The sequence below is a fragment of the Corvus cornix genome, chromosome 1 (assembly GCF_000738735.6).
Source record: "Corvus cornix cornix isolate S_Up_H32 chromosome 1, ASM73873v5, whole genome shotgun sequence".
Taxonomy (NCBI): Eukaryota; Metazoa; Chordata; class Aves; order Passeriformes; family Corvidae; genus Corvus; species Corvus cornix.
Window position 1 is genome coordinate 17,469,395 of NC_046332.1, and position 23,357 is coordinate 17,492,751.

The window sequence follows — 23,357 nt, forward strand, 5'->3', positions numbered from 1 at the left end:
CAAGGAATGCTTTACCACAATAGCTGCCACTTCTGCTTTCCACTCTGGCATAAGCCGGGGGGTGGAGGGAGAACAGTGGGGATTTTGTCCATGAATTAATTTTTAAAATTAACTCTACTTTTATATACTACATCCTTACTGCCCTGAAGAATTTTCTTCTTATTTCTTGTCTCTAAAATATTGGAATCATGCATTTTAAACTGATGTTTAGCATTCTGCTAAAATCAGTGTTGCCTGTTTAAACACCTGCTTTGTATCACAAATACTCAAACTGAAAAATTTATTTTGACAATGATTTTGACAAGATTTAACTTACTAAACTTACCCTAAGATATTGCTGCCACTGGTAAAATTAGGTGAATTACCACTGCTTGCTCTTTGTTTCAATGTGTCTCATTGCATCTGGTTGCCCACATAGGATGTATCTGAATTAGGAAGGCACTACTGTTTCTTAGAAATACAGTGGTCCATAGCTATAAGTGAGACTTTCAAGGAAAAGGAATATCTTTCACAAAACCAGTTGATAAAACAATAAAAATCCCACAAGAACCAGGCACATGGCTGAGCACATGAGACTTCTGGTATGGGGTATTAGAAGTTATGAACAGTTCTAATTATGATACACAAAACATGTAAAAATGAAATTACAGTAGACAAACCATTGTTTCATTGTTCTTAGCTTATATATTTTATTAAGCCAAATTGCTCTGTTATTTAATAAACACAGTCTAGTATAACAAAGCACTATCTATTCCCTCTATGGCTTCAGCAAAATCTTGCAATCTGAAGGAATCATTTTTCTTTTGTTAAGCCATTTAATATCCATCTCCCTGCATATCAACAGGCTCAGCCCTTTCATGGCTCAGAAGCCTTCTTACCACTGCTCTGATGGTCTTGCACAGAGATGACATTGCAACATCTTGAGAAAATGCCTCTCTTTTTCATTATGTTTATAGTGGGGTGTGTATTTCTTCTGGGGGCTCCACTCCCCTGTAGCACTCACTACATGAACTCCTGCACAATCAACAGTAACAGAGGATTTGTTCAGTGCTCTTTCAGGCTAGACCTGTCTTACTAAGTGCAGTTTCAAGAGGCTATTTTCCATCCTCATGAGGTGGTGTGAGCAGAAATTAGCTCCCAGGCTCCCTCAGCTGAGATACCCATTCAGGACTGCAGGAAGCTAGGCACATGGGAGCTGTGCCATCAGCCTCTGAGGGACTTACTCAGTGCAGACTGATGTTGGGGTGTTTCCACCACACAGGGGAGAGAGAGAACTCAGTTCTGGCCACAGAAGGGCAAATTGGCCAAAATGTTTAACAAAGCAGACAAAGTTATTTTCTACTCAATGATTGAGTGAAAACAGGTACAAATTAAATCTGGTCTACTGAAGAGGTGAAGTGAAATACCTAACATGAAAAATAAGAAAATACATTTTAAAAAAAGCAATTAAATCTCAATTTAAAGTTAAACAATCACCAGTTCAATAATGTTTGAATATTGGATTAAATAATACCTATATGGCTGAAACAAGAAGTAGCCATCAAAATAAATCTTCTCTTGCAGATATTTGCCTGTTGTGTTTGAAGGTGCTTTTGTCATTGAAACATGAATCTAAGACGTGCTAGATATCTACTTCAAAAGTTTTTATAAAAAAATAGCTGAAGGCTGAATAATTCTCCACAGCATTGTGTCTGGGAAAAAAAACCCAAAAACATTTAAAAAAGCCCTGACTAACCTCAAGAAACACTTAGATGGCAAGGAGAAGTAAAACAGTATAATAAGGACAAAAAACCCACAAGCCCCCTCAAAATACCACCCTCCTCCTACCGTTTTTTCTAACTTGCAACAGCGTGGTCTTCCATTTCAGGATTATGTGGGGTTGTGTGCAGGGGCATCCTCAGGCCCCCAGGGGTTGCTGGATATGTTTAGCAGAGGGACAAATCTGGCACCCCTCTACCAATGTCCCTGATGCCACTTGCTCACATTGGTTACAGGTGAACTCTTTAGAAGATGAGTTCATTTACAGAAAAATCCTGCAGGACACAGGTCACCTTATCCCACCTTAGCTTCAAAATGCACAAGCCGACTGGCTGAAACTCTGGATTCCCACATAATAATTCCTGAACTAACTGAATAATCCTTCAAAGGGTGAGACTGGAGTCCAGCAGGTTCAGAGGTTTCTGTTTGACCACAGAGAAATAATTTTATTTTCTTGTCACTGTTTCGCAACTGAGAAAATCATCATCTTGTCATCATCAGATCATTTCATTCATGCAACAAAAGAAAAAACGCCCAGGAAGCATGATCTCTTTGTTTGAACTCCATCATTTATTCTGCTCAATATCATTCCAGGCTGAAATTAAATATTTTCCTCTTCTCCACCTAAATAAAATGTGATCCAACATATTATGCAGTTCTAATCTATTTTGGCCAGCTACAATTTTATGCTGATAATGGAAAATTAATTTAACCATATATGCCCAGGAATATCATCACATTTTGTATGGAAGATAAAATCTCACAAGGCATTTGACTCATGAATGTAGCTTCCAGGAAGATGTTCATTTCCAATTGCATTTTCCCCCCAATAGATTCTTAATTTGCCTTGTTCTATATGGTTTCCAGTTATCATTTTGTATGGCAATAAAAATCAGTGAAGCAGCAAAAGCTTATAGGCCCCTGCCTAGGTTTGATTTATATAATGAGTGGCACAATATCGCTGGTCTGCGTAATTGAAATTCATTCATCTCCCACTGTTTATAATGCAGTCATAAAGTGCATTATGTATTTATTGATAAACAATCATTTCATTTGTAGTAGTGCTGGAGAAAAGAAACATGCTATTTTCATTTTCCTGTTCCATGTATGGTTTACATTTATGAAATTTGTAGATCTATGTAAAACCTGTTTGTTCCCACCACCTTCTGCTTGAAAGACCAAAAGGTCCTAATAAAGCACCTTTAATTAAAAAAAAAAAAAAGGCTGTGGCAAAAAGCCAGGATTTTAAGACTTGAATTAATACTCATCTATAAGTGAAAATCTAAGTAATAAGTAAATTCAACAGCTGACCTGAACATGTTTCAGACAGCCTGCTTTCTCCCACATCAGGAAAGCTACAGCTCCAACCATTTTCCTGAAGTTGTATTTTCCCCCTATCAGGGAAAAAACATTGAAATATCATTTTCCTGAGATGTTTCCTGTAAGAATTTTTTTAAAAAATAACATTTGTTTAAAGAAAAATTTGAAACCTCGCTCGAGAAACCACAACTATCTCTTGCACAAATGTAATCAGGTGTTTTAATCCTACTGTCAGGAAAATTTGCATGTGCTTCCCACACCCCCTTTTTTTTTTTAGAAATGCTATGTGCTATATTTATATCTCTGAAGGCATCCTTTTACCATTCTGTTTTCCTCTATTGTCCCATTTTCCTCATGGTGCAATTAAACAAAATCGTACTTTCCATAAAAGATGTATTAATTCTGGCGAGGGTCATTAGACTGACAGCTTTGAAGTGAAGAAATATTCATTTACCCAGGAAAAAAAAGAAACCAGAAGAAAAGCAATAACGTGTCTTTATCCTATCCCTGAATGAACGGCTTCTGAAGACTGTTCAGAGTACATACAGTCTCAAGGGCCTGCTCCAGTTCATGACACCTCTCTGGGAGTGCTTGAAAGGATCAATAGAATTTCCTGTACAATGAGAATTCAATAACATGTCCCTTTCTATAAGGGATGTGCTTGTCTCCAAAAAAACTTATTTCATAACAGCCAAATCTAAGTCACTGAAAGGTCATCACTTTAATTTAGGTCTGGATTGTACTGAGTACTTTTGAAGTCCTGTTTTTGAAAATGTGGCATTTTACTTCACCAGAACCTTGATCACATGAAGGTTTCAGTAGGTTTTACTCTGTGGTAGAAAAGTCAATTTATTGCATTTTACTCCTTGCCTTCAACTGGAACTCTTTCGGAGATGTCTCAGGCCAGCATTTAGACTTGGCAATCTCCTGCATTGTGTCCTAACATTGGAATCTGCACTTTTCAATGTATTCAGCTGCTTGATATATGACACAAATGGGAACTGATGCCTTTGGGGCCTAAAGCCAGTGCTGAAATGTGCTGCAAGGGCAGGGTAAAGAAAGTCTTGTTGTTTACTGCGTATCTTCATTGCCTGGGGGAAAGGGACGTGGTGGTGAAGGGAGAGAAGACTCCCCTTTTCATAGCAACCGAACTTACTATTCAAAAGCATTGTCTGAAGCATGGAACACCAACGTTGGCCTCCACAGCAGGCCACAGCACCAGAGGCAGCATCTCTCTTTTACTGCTTCTTGGGGACAAAACAAACAAAAGCATCCCCCTCCAAACAAAAAAACAAACACCAAAACCAAACCACAACCCCCACTTTGTGAAGATTTCCTCTTCACAAAAAACCCCAAATCCTAGATAATGACTCTGTTATGCTGATATTTATCTCTGGCGATGTTCCACCTGTGAATGTGAGGCAGGTACCTGTATGAGTTATTGCAGCCTGGTATCTCTTGACATCATCTGATCAAACCTCCTCTCCTTCTGGCAATCTAGAGGATTGATTTATGGTGTTCAAATTCCATTCCTGACATACATAGAGCCACTGGTATTGGCATACAGTGCTATTTCAAATGGACCTTGCTAGTTTTGCTCTTTAAAATGTTGGTGGCAGTTGGATTTATGGTCCCCTGTGAGGCAACTTCAGCTGCTACACTCACAAGTGTATATAGATGGCTATTTGCTTATTTACCTTTCATTTCTTGCCATTGAACAAAAGATTTAGGATGTACATGGGGGGCTGATTGATACAGCAGGGTACCACACCACTGTTTTTGGGTACCAGGTCTCTCTCATGGGGTTTCCTATTGGGTTTTTGGTAGTGTTTGACTTCAGAAAGCTGGTCCCAGGGCCTCCTTCCATGCCAGCAATGATGCTCTGAGGACAGGGAAAGTTCCCAGGCATTTGAGAGCTGGATTCCAAGAACAAAAAGTCCACAGACAAGATAGCATCGAGAATAAGCTGCTCTTAAAAGCATCCCTAGCACAGAGCCACCCCACGCCCCTTAGTCATGGTGTTCATGACAGAGGGAACTTGCAGGGATAGCAAGATGAGAAATCAAAGATATGCTAGAGAGCAGTTTTTCAGGGGCAGAGCTGTGCCTTGGTGGTTCCTCTTACAGTGACAAGATGACACCAGCAGCAGTGAGTAGCTATAGGTTTGCTCCACCATGACTGGAGTTACGCTTCAGTTGGATTTGCTCCATGAGGCATCAGAACTGAGGCTGGGATAGACCATTTTTTTGCTAGCTAGTGAAGTCTGGAAAACAATGGTTCCCCTGTTCATCCATCTCACTCAAAAATGGGGGGGAAAAAAGGAAATAATTTTGCTTACTGTAAAGAAAACTCTATATTTAGGATGGTTTAAATATTAAAAGAAGCTGAAGCTTGAACTAGTATATGGGAATTTTCTTTTTCATATATTGAAAAGTAACATTCTTTTGTATAAATATTTTCCTTCCTCAGCTTAAACGGAAAGCTGTATTTCTCAATTACTTTGGTCGTCTTTAAATTACTTGGTCTATTCAAACATTTATTTGAAACTTCTCATGAATCTTTTGCTAATATTTAATGACTGTCAAAAAAAAAAGTTCTTCTGTGTCCCAAGTGCTGTAAGTCTCTTTTCCTTTCCTATGCTTTATTTGATATTCTGTAGTGAGTTGACCCTCACTGGATGCCAGGTGCCCGCTAATTCACTCTATCACTCCCTTTCCCTTTGGGACAGGGGAGAAAGAAAGATGGAGAACAGTCAGCAGGGTGAGATAAAGCAGTTTTATTACAGTAAAAGAAAAAGAATAAGCAGAGATTAGCATGCGCAAAAGCTGAAGTGGAAAAAAAAGGTCAATCTCTGCTTCCCGTTAGCAGCGATGTTCGGGCATTTCCCACGAAGCAGGCCTTCAGCATTGTTACGATCCGGTTTAAATCCAGAAAAGCAAAGAAAGCTAAGTCTTGATGCATAAACCGGAAACAACTTAGAAGGTTCAAAATATTCCCAGAAACGAGATTAAAACCAAACGAGGTTAGATGTTGATGCCAAAAAATGGATGTATTTTATTTAATAGTAAAAGAAGGAAAGAGAAGGGAAGAGAAAAGAAAGAAAGTAAGCAAGAAATAGAGAAACAAGTGTGCGTGGGGAGTGGGGGGACAGGGAGAGGTGACAGGGGTTAGGTGGAAGCATCTCACCCATCCGAGGGTCCCAATGACATCTTGTTGCTCCCCTCCATCCGGTCTGCTGGTGGTGAGGGTCCCCTGTCGCTGCCGTGGCCACACATGCCACATGTCACACCAAAGAGTGCAGAGTCCTGTGGATTAATATACGCTGTGGGCCAGGTGGGAACGCCCACATCTCTCTTGCAGGGGCTGGCTTGACACTGTCCCTTGCAACACTGAGGGTCTGTTGCATCATCTCTGGTGCAGGGTCTGGAGGCCCCTTTGAGCAGCCCCTGTCATCCCTTCTGCTGTGGATAAGCTTCCCCCCAGTGAGGACCCCTCAGCTGGGCTGCTCCGCACAGCGGAGGATGGGCAGTCACTGCGCCTCTGAGGCTTTTCCCAGGTACCCAAAGCCTCTCCTCCCTCCACCCTTTGGTGCAGGGGGTCTGTGGGAGCCTGGCAGCTGATAGCCCTGGGGCTGTGGTCTCCACCTTGGAGGTATTAGGCTTGTGCTTTGTGAATATCCCCAGCCCTGAGCTGTTACTTTATCTTATCTTCATCATCGAGCAGTGTAAGGCCTCAGTCAGGGCCCCATTCAGGGTGCAGTAGTCTTCTCTGTTGCTTTTGTACTACAGTTTTAAAAAGTCCTTTAAGAAAATGCTTAAGCCATAGACTATAATATTTCAGTCTCTGACAAGCATGCATAACAGTTGCTCCAGAAGGCAAACGTTGGAAGCTCATGAATGCCCCCCACTTCCTCCTCTCTTTCAGTTTATATATCTGAGCTGATGTCATATGGTCTGGAATTTCCCTTTGGTTGATTTGGGTCAGCTGGCCTGGCTGTGTCCCCTCCCAGGATCTTGCCCACTCTCATCCCCTTTGGTGGGGGGAAGGAATGTCAGAGGGGAAGCGCTGCTCAGTAGTAGCCAAAACACTGCTCTGTTACCAGCACCCTTCCAGCTACTAATGCAAAGCACAGCACGGGGATGCGAACTTAGCAGAAGTGTGCTGGGCCTATAACCCAGAGGTGGATGGATTGAAACCATCCTCTGCTACTAAAAGGATTGTCATGGTTCGACACTGGCCAAACGTCAGGCACCCACGAGAGCCACTTGCTCACCCTCCCCTGCCACAGCTGGGCTGAGGAGGGAAAAGGAAAAAAGTGAGATAAGGACCGGGAGAAACACTTAAAGGGCAAAACAGGCTCAACTTAAGTTGCAAAGTGAGTTTACTACTAACAGAGTCAGAGGAGGATAACAAGAAGTAAAATAAGCCCTTAGAACACCTTCCCTCCCCAGTCCCTCCCTCCTTCCCAGCGACAGCGCAGGGAGACAGGACATGGGGGCTTGGGCAGTTCATCACCGAGATTTCCTTCCGCTGCTCCGGGAGAGGAGTCTTCCCGTGTGAGGCCGTGGGGTCCCTCCCAGGGGAGACTGTTCTCCATGAACTTCCCCGGCGTGGGCCACTCTCATGAGCAGCAGCCACACCGCACCTGCTGCAGCGTGAGTCCCTCCCACGGGCACACAGCCCTCCCAAAACTGCTGCGCTGTGGCTCTCTTTCCACGGGGTGCAGTCCTCCATGGACAGGCTGCTCCAGCCTGGAAGCAGGGGCCCCCTCTCTCCAGCGGGTGTTCCACTGGATCACAGCCTCCTCCAGGCATCCACTCGCTCCGGCACGGGCACCTCCCCCACGGGCTGTGGGTGGATCTCTGCATCCCCCGTGGATCCCCATGGGCTGCAGGGGCACAGCTGCTTCACCATGGTCATTACCACGGCCTGCAGAGGAATCTCGGCTCTGGCGCCTGGAGCACCTCCTGCCCCTCCTTCTCCACTGACCTTGGTGTCGCCATGTTGTTTCCCTCACATGTTCTCACCTCCTCTTCTCTGACTAGAATCCAAAATCTTGTAACTTTGTTTCGATTTTCTTCTTAAATGTGTCATGACAGAGGTTACCAACCTCTCTAACTGGCCCAGTTTTGGCCAGCAGCATGTCCATCTTCAGAGCCATCAGCCATGGGTTCTGCTGGACATGGTGGGAAGCTTCCAGCAGCTTCCTCACAGGAGCCGTCTTTGTGGCCCCCCTGCTGCCTAAAACCAGGCCGTGCCAAGCCAATGCATTTTCTCATTTGAATCCTTGCATCTTGTACATGCCAGCTTCACTGACAAATGTGTACATGAGCAGCTATCTGTGATTTTTGGCTCAAGGAAAATAATAGCAGACAACACAGGGCACTGAAAAACTGAGAACAGAAAATTTTAGGACAACCAGTGGAAAAACACACACAATGAAGGAAGGAACGTATTTGAATGTTTGAAGCTTAAAAAGATATACCTTAGACTGTGACTTTTTTTTCTAGGATTTGCTCTCCTTCACCCCTAGAGAATATAAATAATTTTTTATGTTTGCCATTCAAAATTACAGCAGGTAGATTTGTTAGTGTTGACCTTCCCTTTCCCTCCCTAACTATTAAACTTTATTGCTTATAATACAACACAAGCCTCTAATGGCTTACCAAATTGTAAAAAAAGAACCGGGAAAAATGGAGAGTTCTCCCTCCCCACATGCAAAAAATTGAAAACAATCATTGACACTGTGTGAAAATATCAAAAAAACCCTTCTGAAAATTCAGGTACTTTGCAGACTACTGTAATTTAGCATGCAGTTCTCAAGACACTCTAGCGTGTACTAAATAAAAATCCTGCGTTCAATAGTGTGCCAAAATAAAAAAAACATTTTCAATTTAAAAAAGACATGTTGCAGAGAGGGATCGGTGAAGTTTAATGATAGAAGATTTCATGCCCTTTTTTAGAAATGTTTTTCTAGGAAAAGATAAGTAGCTACAGAAAAGAATTATTAAAACACAGTGGGTAAGCTTGTCTCTCTCAAGTCAGTGGTTTGCTTGTGATTTACAAGACTCTACTCAAAACAAGAATCTGGCCTTTGTAGGCCATTTATTTATAAATTATAACAGAAGAGATGGACATACTTAAGCTCTTTGCTGACATCATAACCAAAAATATGAACCTTCCTTCACTTCCCTGTACCAATGCTGACTGATTGAATGTGCTGTTCAGATATGAGATGGTCCCAATGTAGTTATCCTTCACCAAAGATGATGACAGCCACAAGGATGATTCATTGCTTTGGACACTGACTGTGCAGTAGTTGACAGAGATAGCTTGCCTGATGACCAGCAGAACACCACCAATACTTTTTAAAGGAGTTTCTACAACTTTTCCCTTGACACAAGGAACTTGTGCTCCAAAGCAGAGATCTGGGGCTGCTGGTTGACATCCAGCTGAACATGAGCCTGCATCTTCCCAGGCTTCCAAGAAGACCAAGGGCACCTGGCCTGTATCAGGAATAGTGTGGCCAGCAGGACCATGGCAGGGATTGTCCCCCTGTACTGGGCACTGGTGAGGCCACACATCGAGTGCTGTGTCCATTTCTGGGCCCTTCACTACAAGAAAGACATTGAGGTGCTGGAGCAAGTCCAGAGAAGGGCAATGGAGCTGGGGAAGGGTCTGGGGCACAACTCCTGTGAGGAATATCTGAGAGAGCTGGGGTTGTTCAGCTTGGAAAAAAGGAGGTTCAGGGAAGACCTTATCACTCTCTACAACTACCTGGAAGGAGGGAGTTGGTCTCTTCTCCTAGAAGAAGCAACAGAACAGGAGAAAAAGGCCTCAAGTTGTGGTAGGGAAGGTTTAGATTGGATAGTAGGAAAAATTTCTTCACTGAAAATATGGTGAGACATTGGAATAGGCTATCCAGGGATATGGTGGAATCTCCATCCCTGCAAGCATTCAGAAAAATGTCTGGATGTGGCACACGGGGATATGCTTTAGTAGTGAACAGAGCAGCACTGGGTTACTGGTTGGACTGGAGGAATGTAGAGGCCTTTTCCATCCTTAGTGATGCTATGGTTCTAAAGCTGGTGACCTGAGCAAAACTGTCTGTGGGCTAAGAAAACAAAACTCCTCAATGATTAGTTAGAACAGGCATAGTAGTGACTGGTTGTGACACACCAGGTTTCAAACACACTTGAAAGAACTATTTGTCTGTCTTTCAGGTTATCAAAGAAAGCCTTGAATTGGTCAGGAGCATATCTGGGAAAGCACGATGATGATAAAGCTTCCCACCTTGAGTTTAGGCCTTGTGTTTTCATGTCACTAAATGTGCACTTGAAGATCCATGAATGTGTGTCCAGATATAGCACACATCCAGGGAGCAATAAATCCATGTAGGAAGCTGTGCAGCACATAGGATGAAAAGAAAGATGTATGGCACCTAATTGTGCAATAAACTACTGGCTAAACACAAATAGGGAGAAGACAGGATTTTGAAAAGCTCCAGTTGTGATTCTACAAGAGGACATTTTGATTCTCTCATCCCAGTGTTATGCATCTGAGCACTGGAGATGACCCAGCAACCATCAAATCACATCCTCTTCTAACTGAACCATAGCATCCCTGACTTCTGAATGCAAGAAGAAGCCATATCCACAATAAGAACTGTTAACTGTTTCCAATGAATAATTCAGCAAGCTCCATGAAACCCACAGCAAGCACTGCAAGGAAGATGAAGCATTTTTGCTGCTCATCATTATGTGTGTTCATGCCACAGGGATTTTTCAATTATTGAACAGTGTAGAGTTGCCTTTGTTTGTAGAAAGTGTCAATTTGAATTGTGTGGCATCCATTTATGTTTGCCAAAGGCTACTTAACATTAGCTTGGCTTTCTACTCCTTTGCCACATGAAGGTGCAGATCAAAAGTACTGAACTATAACTAATATTTTATGAAGCATCTTAAGTTGGAAGTTTTAACTGTCAAGACATTTCCAGTAACTTTTGATATTTTCTTATCAGAAAAAGCCCTATTAACTTTATTTTTATTCACCAACCTGTTATAAACAGCTACTAATGTTACAAAAGTTCAAGTGTCACAAGTGACAAGACTTGAAAGGTGAAATAGCTACTGTTAAGTTTATAAGCTTAACTGGAAAATCTTGCTGCTATAATTTAATTCATATTGAAATCCAACCCACAGCTTAAGAAGGAGCTGTCTTTTCAATTTACAAAGGTTACGACAACAGTGCTTTGTGCAACAATATTTTGCATGCAGATATCCTGAGCTTCAGTTTGGTGATGCAAATGATTTATTTTAGCTAGTGATATAGAAATTAAGGAGTTCCTGATGTGTGAGCTTGGAGGCAAGCATCTACCATTTCCTGGGGCACCAGCAAGAATAGAAACACACCTTTGAAATTACTGTTATGTGTAGTGTGTGGCAAAAGCCATTGCATTTAATTTATTTGTGAGTCATGAGAAAGAAATTCAAGTTTGCCCTGTAATTATAATTGTGGTGTAATCAAATCTGTGCCTGCTTGTATATCTGGTGTCTTTATGTCCTTAATTCCTTTTAACAGATTTTAACAGATTCAGGTTAAGAGAACAGGTTAGTTTCTGCACAGAAAAATCAGTGGACTGGTAAGACAAAAATGGATCTGAGGTGTGGTGTTGATCCAACTCCCAGTCTGTATAACAGCAACACAACTAACTCTCTCAGGAGCTATTCAGGAAGGAATTTCGGAAAAAGTTGCATTTCTCCAGGTAGATCACTGCTATGGGTAGAGTGATGTCTGTGCTTCAGTGTGCTGATGAGCACCCTAGGTGGGGTCTGGCTGTCCCAGGGACTCCCCAGACATCTCCTGCTGCATAACTGAACAATTCATTCATAGGTGAGACTCTTGGAAATACTAGAAAGTTTTCTGCTTATGCAGAAATGGTCCCTATTGCTTGAACAGTTTGGTGCTCTGAATGTAGTTTAGATACTTAATAGCAATGGACACAGTGCTGATAAAAAGGCCCTTGCAGTGGAGAGTCGTGTTGCAATCCAGACGAAAAACAACCATCCTGTTCAAGAGATTCCAGACCCACATAGCCATTACACTTACTCAAAGGATAATCTCACCTAAAAACATGATAAGTTTTCAAAATTGGTTTTGTTTAGATCTGTATTTTTTTTTTTTAAGCATTCACTAATGCTAACACTAAACTTAACCCTAACCCTAACACTAACCTTAACCCAAAACCCTAACCCTAACCCAACAGTAACTGTAAGTGTAACCCTAACCCTAACCCTAACAAAAAAATAATAAAAGTGTCGGCATCACCTGAGTGCAATAGGATTGAACATACTGCTTTCCTCTGGGTGGTTTCTCCACTGCATCAGAAAGTGTGTGCATATGCTACAAGTCTTATGTTGAACAGAGTTTTCTATTAGTCGGAAAAGTCCAACAGATTGTGAAAACCACAGGTTTTTAAGAGAACAAAGCTGAGAAAGTGAAGTGACAGGTTTGTTGAATCAGGACATCCCAGAAGGGTTCTCTGTTTCATCAACATCTTCATATGATAAATCGTACTCCAGAGCAAGCTACTGTCAACAAGGCAATGACAAAAATCACAAATAGAAACTTTCCTGGAAAGACAATTTTTCCTATTAATTTAAACTTAAAAATAATCTCCCTAGCCTAAAATTGATCACTCTTGACATTGATCAGCTGCTAAACATTAGGTGCCAGATCTTCACGATCAGCTTCTGTGGGGGAATTCCTTGTGGAACAGGGGCATAGGATACCCCAGGAGAGCTTGGGCACCCCAGGGTTGTTGCAGAAGTACCTCTGATGGGGCCTCAGGCTGAAGATAGGCTTGCAAGGCACCTGCTAGCCGGCAGCCTTGAACAGCCTTGGGAAAAGGTATACACTGGTCAGCTCCCCCACTGCTTAGAGGCTTTCTCGTGGGAAAGGGGCGTGAACTTTGCAAAGTATAACTTGGTGTAAGTAAACAATAAAGGGGAGCACGATGCTCAAATCGTATCGGTGTTCGTGTCGTGTCTCCAGCTGATTCCCCTGCACCCGGGACTCCCCCCCCACTAAAAGCTTCTTGAGTAGAAGCCCTTGAGTAGAATAGTTCCTGTCAAAGACAATCCACACCTTCCTAATTGTTTAATAACTGATGTGGAACAAAATGATCCCTGTAGGGCCAAACACTGTTACCTTTCTTAACTCTAAAATAAACCTTGAGATTCCTGAAGTGATTTAGTTCTCATTGAGACAAAGTTAACAATTAACAATGTTATGCCCCTCAGCGAGACCTGAGACCCAACTTTTGATTATGATGAATTTTAACTGAGCAAAATAAACTCTAAAACACAAATACAACAAAGTTATTCAGAAATTATGGTTAAATAGTTTAACAATTTTGTCTGAAAAATGCATTCTCAAATACAGAACTATTTTTATATGTAACCATCCACACGCTCTTTTAATTTTTTTTTATTTACTTGATGGCCTCGGAGTACTTTGTGCTGTAAAAAATTGGGAAAAGCAAATGAAGGAAAGTCCAAAAGAAATGAACAGATACTGTTACATCTAAGGATTTCCAGAAGCTTACAATGATTCTACTAATTAACATATTGCAGCAAAAAATGACAATGCAATTACCCATTAAACATCATATGCCATTTCTATTTCTAAAAGTGTGTAATCATTGTAACTTTTCCCCCCAGTCCTGCAGTCTGTGCTATAAACATTAGAAATGCATTCTCACCCCTAAACATTTGCCTGATAACCATCCATCACTGGATGTCTGTGATAGGCATTATGAGCATCCAAATCTATTGCACTTACACATCAGATGTATTCCCAGGACAGGAATGTGTGTAAGCACACATCCTGATGTGCTCTGCTGACCCAGCTTCCTTTTTGTGATATGCAGCCAGAATCTCTGCCCTTTGCCTTCCCCATCTGAACTCCTTCCCTACAGGGACACCTTAAGGGAGAGTTACTCCTTTAATAACTGTTTCCTTACAACCATCACCTCAAGCTGAACACAATGAAGGGAACACAACCATCACCACAGGCTTTCCTGAGAGAGGCAGAGCATAATCTCAGACCAGCATCTCAGGAAGACTAACCCAAAAATCCATTAAAGCAAGCCACAACCTTAAGGTATTGCTGAGGCTGCTCACAGAGCCCCTCATCCTTATACCCCACCCTGGGGTAAGATCTCAGGTTTGCTGTGGTGATTCTCATGCACACACTGCTGCTTTCCCTGTGAGTGCCTCCTGGCAATCAATCCACAGCTTGCCAAAAACCAGTTATTTGTTTATATGATACAACAATCACTCATTGGCCTCATTTCTCCTTGGAGAAATGCATTTGAGTATACTCTGTAGCTGACACCATAACACCAATACAAAGGAAAGAATTACCACTGGAGTTATCCACCTCTGGTAGAGTTAATTTAACTCATGGTGTGATCCCCTCCAGACACCATTTCCTGCTATCTGCTTATCGGTGTATTTTTCAAAGATACAAAAGGAATAGTGCAAAGGTACTAGTGAAGGGACTTATGATGAATATGAGGTCATGAGCAATGACTGTGTCCCGCTCCTGACCTTTCTGATAGTACACCACTTCATAACTCAGAGATATTTATGACATCCCCATTACCTAAGCCCATTTCCCACTTCTAATTTGCATAAATCAGAGTGACTGTTATGCACCTGTCCTTCCATAGACATTACGACAGTACTTCTAAAATATGTTAAATAAGGTAACTAACAAATAACAAGCTTGGTCTTTAGCAAGTTCAGCTGCAAATCATGATTGTATCTTCCAGCTTCTGCATGGTTGGTCCTGCCACAAGCAAGCCAGGGCAGCTTGTATTCCTGAAATAAATCTGGTTTTCTGTGTAGCTGTAAGAAGAAACACAGAGATACTTTTCAGACTCCAAATACCCCAACTCTGTTCTCAGCTCCTGCAGGCTTGGTAAGCCTGGCAAATCAGCTTCACCTCTCCATCCTTCAGCTTTCCACATACAAATCTGAGTTGCTATTTCCCCTCTATTTTCCTTCAGGACAGGATCCCTCCATCTTACCTACCAAGCCTGACAGAGCTGGTTATTCCAGCCATTTTTATCCCACACAAACTTCATGTTTAAGCTACACCAAGTAAAAGTGCCAATTTCAAAGCCAGCCTAGCTTCAAGCCAGCATTTTTCCTGTGGGGTCTGACATAGAACCACAGGAAAATTCAGGCTGGAGGGGAACCCAGGGGTTTCCACTCCAGCCTCCTGCCTGAAGTGGGGTCTGTCACGGAGGGTTCAAATCCTGAGCAAAAGTGATGGAGAGGCTGCAGCACTGCTGTGTGCTGGGAAAAAAAAAATACCTGGTCCTACTGCACAGGCAACAACTTTTAACAGAAATGGATGTTTTGGTCAACCCTACTCTTCACCCAACCCCTTTTGCAGCTTCGAAACAGACTTTGCGTGTAGGTGCAGCTCTGAAGGAAAAGGTACATTGCTCACAGGAAATACTGTGGACTTCAGGCTGCTGACTTGGGGAGACTTTCAGAAAGGGGCCTGACATGGCTGTGGGTAGTTTCACCACAGTTACTCATTTGGAAATTTGTGCAACAACAGCAACTGTGCTTTTGTTAGAGGTTGTCTTCTGTCTCTCTTTTATCATAAAAAATGTTGGCTCTACCATCTGACCTCACTTACTTTTCTCTGGCTGCTACTTGAACCTTCTCTGGTACAGAGCCTTAAGGACATAATGGCTTGCCTAAGACAGCTTCTTTCCTACAGAGGCCCATTAAAAAGCTCATGCATTTTACTGGGTACTTATCATGTCCTCATGATAGATTTCTCATTATTGTAACTTGAAATTTCATTTCCATGTCAATGGCTTTCAGATCTGTCTTAGTGATGGAAAACCCATAAACTGCTCTATGTTTCCAAGTTGCCTTTAGGAAAAATAAAGATTGAATCAGTCCAGGCTTTCGTTCTCAAATGTGTCCTGCTGAGGCTTCAAATGGGTGCGGTGTGTTCTGAGACTTGGTCCCTGAACACTGCCTATATGTATTGATGCTTCAAAAGCACCACTTGAAATCTGAGAAAAGATCATGTCTGCAGGGAGAAAGCTCATACTGAGCTGGTATTCAATTAGCTTTTTAATTAGGCAGACCATGAGAAAGATGGGACTGTATTTCAGATCACTGTGTTTTTTCAACCAAGTCTGTTGGCAGCTTCCATAAAATCAAGCCTTTGGACATGATAAGAGCAAGACTCATGTGGAACACCAGATCCATGTAAAATGAACTCTCTTGTTTCATCAGCATCTTTGCAGCATAGCTGCCACAGAGCATTGGCATGAAAGATGGTTCAGCAAATATAGCAATTTTACTTGCAATAGAGAATGCTAAAGGAAGAAAGATTAATTTCAAGGTTATGGTGCTAATGTGCAAAACCTTTTTAAGGGATAAACTCTGATTGTATTTGCAGTTTCACATCTGGGTGCAATTTACTTCTGTTATTAATGGTCTAGGTAGTCACTCCTCCTGAGCCTTGACATCCATGTGTCTTAGCAACTACGACTTGCTAGATTTGTGTTCTGTACATAAAAAGCTCCCATGGGACTCTATGCCTCTGAATAAACTCTTTTATTTTTGACTTCTGAATTTTCTCTTTCTGTTTATCTTATTTCCCCTTTTGGAATAGTTGCACTTAGGATATACAAGTGCAAATCAGGCTTGTAACAAGCAGGTATCGTGCACTGAAGTAAGCAGTTTGGCAAGACTGAACAATGAGGTTCATCAAATAAATTAATAGCATCGAAGGGAAGGAAAATCTGAAACAAAAACCTCCACTCAAAGCCACATAGCCATTACATCTATGTCTCTGATTTTGGACTTATTTCTTGCCTTTGCTTTGTTACAGATAACTAATTGCACACCTTGGTCAGATATGGTTGTGGAGACAAAGAACTGAAGTTTGCATAGCAATAAGGACAGGGTAAGCACAGGCTTCTGAGTAGAGTTGAAGGCACATGACAAACTCTGGGACAGTGCCACTTGCTACTAGGAAATTTAGGTCCAGCATGCAGTGCAATGACTCCATTGGAAAAACAGATTTAGTCCTAACAAAAAACCCCAAAAACCATCCAACCAACCAACCAAATTTGATTAAATGTTATTGAGGTCAGGTTTCCACCTATCTCTAAGGCCAGAATTGAAGTGCTTTGTAATTTACAGGATTTACATTAGAGAGAACTTGGTGCCAGTGTTGGCCAATAGGACCAAGAAAGTTTGCAGCCATGTAAAAAAAGGCTTTTTTCAGGCCTCTGTGTTTTTAGCTGAACTTATTATTAGGTGCTGCAAAGAAGGGGTTTTCCTTCTTTATCAAACACATTAAGTGAGAATGGGAGAATCCTTCCCATTGTTCCTGTTTTGCTTTACACATACATTTTAAGTCAGATCAGGAGTGTAAACAGCCCACATTGTTTCTAATGAAGCCATGAGCATTTTACAGCGAGACAGAAAAAGTTTGATTTATTAATCAGGATAAAATCCTGACTTACTAAAATTACCAATTCTGGCTTTAATCTACAGAATAAAAACTGAAGTAATGTATTTTTACGAAGACAAGGATAATTACAACATAAAACTAAGCAAGCAGGTCAGCAGCTTCTCACTTGAACAAGTGAAAGCTGTTTTATGCCTAAGCAGGTTAGATTTTAGAGGATATTTCATTCCAATATTGTACTAAGACTAGTGATTTATTTCATCCAGGTCAACAATCCTTGCTGCCTTTGCTTGAAGAGCAGGGATCACATGGAAGGCTGATTTCTTGCAGGCAGACACTGCACAGATGGATTTTTAAAATGTGTCAGAGATTGGTTCTTAAAACCTACATCCTTGCTTTCTCTGCAATCAAAACTCATCACACACCTCTGAGCTGATATTCTATTTAAAATCTTGAAATTGCAAAGTCTTCATATGATTTTGTCCTGTTTTCCATTCTATTACTTTTTAGCAAATTGCCACACTTGAGCAAGTTGTTTTGACATGCTTTTAGGAAGGCCTGCATCTACCACAAGGACAGGTTTATAACAAGTGTGATAATAATTTTCCTCAGCCTCAGCATGCCAGAAGCAGGAAAGGCTCAAAAGAAGTTATGAGTTATCAGCCTCACCACTCTTCACATGGACTCTTGTAAAGAGAATGGTGAAACAGTTTCAGAGCTATATTGCCCTGCCCACATGATGCACCTCAGCACTGGGGTGGGGGAACAAGGGGAGAGCAACACAATCTCAGGAGACAGTGATGCTCAGCCATTTCAGAAAGGAGGATGCAGGTTTCAGCCCTCAAAAAGATTGGTGCATGAAAGCCTGGTTACAGGGAAAAGTGCAGACCTTTGCTGACAGTTGAGGGACCTATAGCACCTCCAACAAAAACATGGATAAAATGCATCCAGATACTAGAAAATAATCCTGCTCTGTTAGTACATTTTAAGCACATCTAGTCCCTATACCTCAGTGTCAAGCTGTGCCAGACACTTTGTGCCCTGGCCCCTGCAGAGAAGGAATAAAAAGGTCTAATATCTCTCTTCCTTTCAGGATCAGGAAAAATCATCAGCCCCTGAAAACACCTTAACAGACAAACTCATACATAGGTGTCTGTTTTGCATTCAGAACAGTAGCTGAAGGATGGAACACAGAGGGGGAACAAAAAAAGAAAGAAAAGAAACTAATAACATTGTCAAGATCTAACACCAAGTTCATTGAGTCAGGCCAGAATTCATAACTTGTATGCAGAATCCTTAAATACCAGCAGTGTCATGAATCTACTACAGTAATTTTGCCACTATTTTTTCAGGCTAAGAAGAGTCAGCAATGTCACCTGTTATCATCCAGAGCTGTGATACATCCCAAGAACATCACTCCAGGCCCAGATGGGTAATTTTGTCTTTCTCCATGTCTTCACTTATAAAAAACCCCAAAGCCTTAATTTTTTAGAAAAATTATTTTCTTCTTTATCATGCATAATGTTTACATTGCTTGGCAGCAGCTGCTGCAGGCAGGTAAAACAAAGTGTTTAGCCTTACAGTGTCACATCTGTCTGAGCTAAATTATTGCATATCTATGATCTTCACAGGACAAGGAGGTACAATACCAGAAAGGTACAGTTGCTTATGGGACTCTAATGATGTCCAGTTCATCAAAAGCCAGAGAGTACACTGTATTGCTAATTCTTTGACAACATTTCCCAAGCTGCTTGCTAGCTTTGAACAACATACCTTCTGTGTCTGACTAGGAGCAGAAGGAAAAGCCTTACATATTTCTGTGCTAGAGGTAAGCAATACTAGATTCAAAGGTTGTGTTTGTTTTCTAAAAGGTTATACCCCTTCTTCAACTTAGCATTCCCTGTAGAAGCAATGATGCTTACCTGTACCACAAACAGATCTCTACAACTGTTTAAACAGTTTTATAGAAAAAACCACTCAAACAAACAACTAAATATCCCCCAAATATTTTTATTATTATTATTAATAATAATAATAAAACCAAGAACCAAAAAACCCAAAAGACAAGCACCATCTAATCTATTTAGAAGCCTTTTTTTGCAGCATTTGTTGCAACTTGAGGTGAATTTAAATATGAGCAGAAAGAGCCAGAAAGGTAATGGGTCCCAAGGGGAGTGAATATATGTGGCATATGTTAATCCTCTGACTTTCTTAAGGACTCAAATCCACCAGGGAGCACAAATTTCACTGTTGGCTCTGCTGTGAATTCAGGGCTTGAACAGAGAGCCTTGCTGTGTGCATCAAGATGGGCATGGAGACAAACCAGCATCCCTGCCTTCATCCTTGCAGCAGAAGACACACAGGGAAAGTTGAGACTGCCCAAGACACTGGGATAAGTGCAGTTTCTGCTCCAAACAGCTTCATTATGCCAAACAGTGCCTCATGGAAGTATCTACACAGTCAAAGAAAACCTTACCTGGACCATCTGTCATGAGATTATTGATTATTTAGTTTAGTTGGTTTGAGGCTTGTTAGGGTTTGTTTTTTTTTTCATTTGTTTGTTTATTTTGCAATTCAAAATCTCTTACGTGTCTTGCATGATAAAGGTGGCTATAGAAACATGAATTTACTGAAAAGAAGACTGTGGCAATTAAACCAAGTCTCTTGCCAGGAACAGCAGCAAAATGCAGAATGAAGATGATGATAAATTTCAGTCCATGAGGCCTTCAATACACAAGTTAACAGCTCATCAGTAAACCACTGTTGGCAGCTCATGAGTGGGGTTGCCTGTGCTGAGATTTGGTGCTGGAATTTAAGAACAGTAGCTTTAAAACAATTACTTTTATCTGGGGAGAGCTGCTGTCAAAAGCTGTTTCTGACAGCTATTTCTGTCAAAACAGAGGCTACACAGTTACATAGGCATTTGGACTAGGTTTTATTATTATTTCTCTTTGATGAAGCTTTATTTCATGTTCCCGTTCTTGGAACTGGAATCTTTCCAGTTTTCTTAGAAAAGAAATAAAATTTAATTGTATTTAAACAAATTAGGGATTTAAATTTGAAAAGCAAGGTACAGTATCAGGAAGTCTCCAGTGAGCTACCCCACCTTACGTTTTCCGGAGGCTCTCAGGACCGTGCCAGATAGATGTGTCATGACTACACAAAGTGGGTCTTATCCACTGCGTGTGGAAAGTAATTCCATGCTGTTCTGTCACTGTATTCATAGCATGAAAAGCAAGACATTGAATAAAGGTATCAGCTGTGCCACTTACACAGCATGGACCTCGCAGTGTGTCACCATTTCTATCTCTAGAACAGAAAAAAAACCAGACTACAGAAACATTAATTTCAACCCGTTCATATTTCTGAAGCTTTTTTTTTTCAGTTACCAGAAGAAAGCCTGTACCTGAGAACAAATTTCTCTTTCATTAGATGCATTACTGGCAGCAAGAGCAGTTAGTTCTCCTGGGCACCAATCTTTCACCAGCTTCAATCCATCCAGGAGGATAAACTTGCAGCCACTCACCTGCCCCCTCCCTGGCTCCTCATGGAATGACAGGGCTGGCATCCAGACTCACATCACCAGCTCCTCTCCCTCTCCCCGTGCCCCACACGCATGCCCACCACTTGCCACCAACCCATGGTCAAGTGTCAGAACAAGGATCCGCCCGTGAAAAGGATCAGTTGCTGACAGAGAACAAAAAACAGGGAACAGATTCAGATCTCAAAGAAATTATGTCAGAAGGGAAAAAGGACTTTGTTCAACAACAGCTCGTATGACAAGGGTCTGAAGGACTGAAGAAAATCACTCCCCCCTGGCTGCTGATGTCTACCTAGGGGCAACACAGGACCATGGATTTCACCTAAACCAAGTCATTTGCAATCACAGTGAGGCAGATTGAGAGGGCCATAAGATGCAGCAAAACGTGAACAAAGACGCATTCAGATTTTCCCAATTCCCTCACAGGTTTAACCTGAGACAGGAGTCAGCCCCTGCTGAATACAGGCTGCTTGGTGGGGCACAACTGCTTCAGGTGAAGCAAACAAGGGAGGTAATGCAAGAGCTGCCACAGCAGCACAGACTGAAGTTCCATGCAAAACATGACTCAGGAATACAGTGCATTTCCCAATCACAGGTCATTGTTTCCCACCGTGTATCCAAACACCCTTGGGCTGTCAGTCTGTCGACAGTAGTAGCCTGTACATGAATTGGGCTGCATAAGCTGAAGGTTCCCCCATTCCACCAGAAGAAAGCACATCTGTCTCCCTGGTCCTAGTGCTGAGGTTTACCTGCCTGGCTCCAGGTGCTTTCCTGGTTACACTGTACGTAATTCAGATTTTTTTCACTACTTTGTGCCATGGATGATGTTTAAAAGACCAAGCCATCCTCTTCTTTTGTCAGCTTGTAGTGTATTTCATCTCCCACTATCTCATAAAGTGACAGTTTGATTATAATGTAATTACTTTTTTTAGTGAACCTAGTGCATAATTTTATTTCCAGATGGGTTTATGCTCCTTATATTTAAGCTCATTATGAGCAAGAAGGCTGCACAGGAAAAATACAAAGTAAGCTGCTTCTTTTCTTTAAAAGGTGAACATGTTGAAAGGCCAACATTGTGAGGGTAAAGATACCAGTGTCACATGGTAGAGAAGATTAATTTCAAACATGAGAGCACAAATGAGCTTGAGAGCCCTTTAAGGCATTTACATGGAAATTGAAAAAATAAACGTTTAATTTTCATTGCTTGGAATTTGGTAAAAGCTAACAGGCTGGATAGCTTCAATATCCAAGAATCAAGAGCAGGGATCAGCGAGTGGCTGCAGACAACCATGGCAGGTATAGTGCCAGTTCAGAAATTGGTGAAATGAGAGTCTTTTTTATACAGTCAAGTCTCCAAGCCTCCTGTGGCTGGGTACTTGCTAAGGAGCTCGTTTGCAAGTCAAGTATTATTTGTTGATGCTAAGAAGCACAAGCTGATACATTTTGCCAAAACATGTGACAAGAAAATCCATGTAAATCAGCGGTGCTTTGCTGCAGAAACTGTGGTTCCTCTCTGAAAACTGTCTTAGTAGAATGGCACCCTGGGGTTTCCTGTTTATTGCATCCCAGTGACATCCAAATCAAACGCGATCAGCTCAGATGCATGCGATAATAATTTTTTTAACTGCTGCTTCTATGAAAATAGAAATAAAATTGTACAGCCAAGATATGCTTTCTGGCTTACATGTTGGCAGCGCAGATCCTACAACTGCTATTTAGTCAATAATCCTATTTATGACTCACAATGCAGTTCTTTTCTATCATCCTATTTGCAGTTTATTGGCAGTTACGGGAAAAATTACATCCAGAAGAAAAAAAATAATACCAAAGCAAACACCTTTACTTATCCCAAAATTGAAATCAGATCCTCATAAGGGCCCATTTGTTTAGCAATGCTTTTATATCTGCTCAAGCATTTGCTGATGCTTCTCTTCTGTCCCAACTGAAGGTGCAAGGCAGTGCACTTTGTTGATAACGTATTTTCTTTTTCTGAAGTGGAAATTACTTAAATAGGAACAAATAGAATCAAACATTTTACAGTACGGATATAAAACAGAAGCAAGAGATACTGTGAATATACCCACTTCTCATTGTCATTTTGCCACTTGTGACACTGCAGATGTGGCTGGATAATGGTGACATTTGAAATCTTGACTTGTATAATTATTGGCACCATCAACCAGGCTGCAACCTGGGAACAAGGGACCTGCTGCTGAAAACT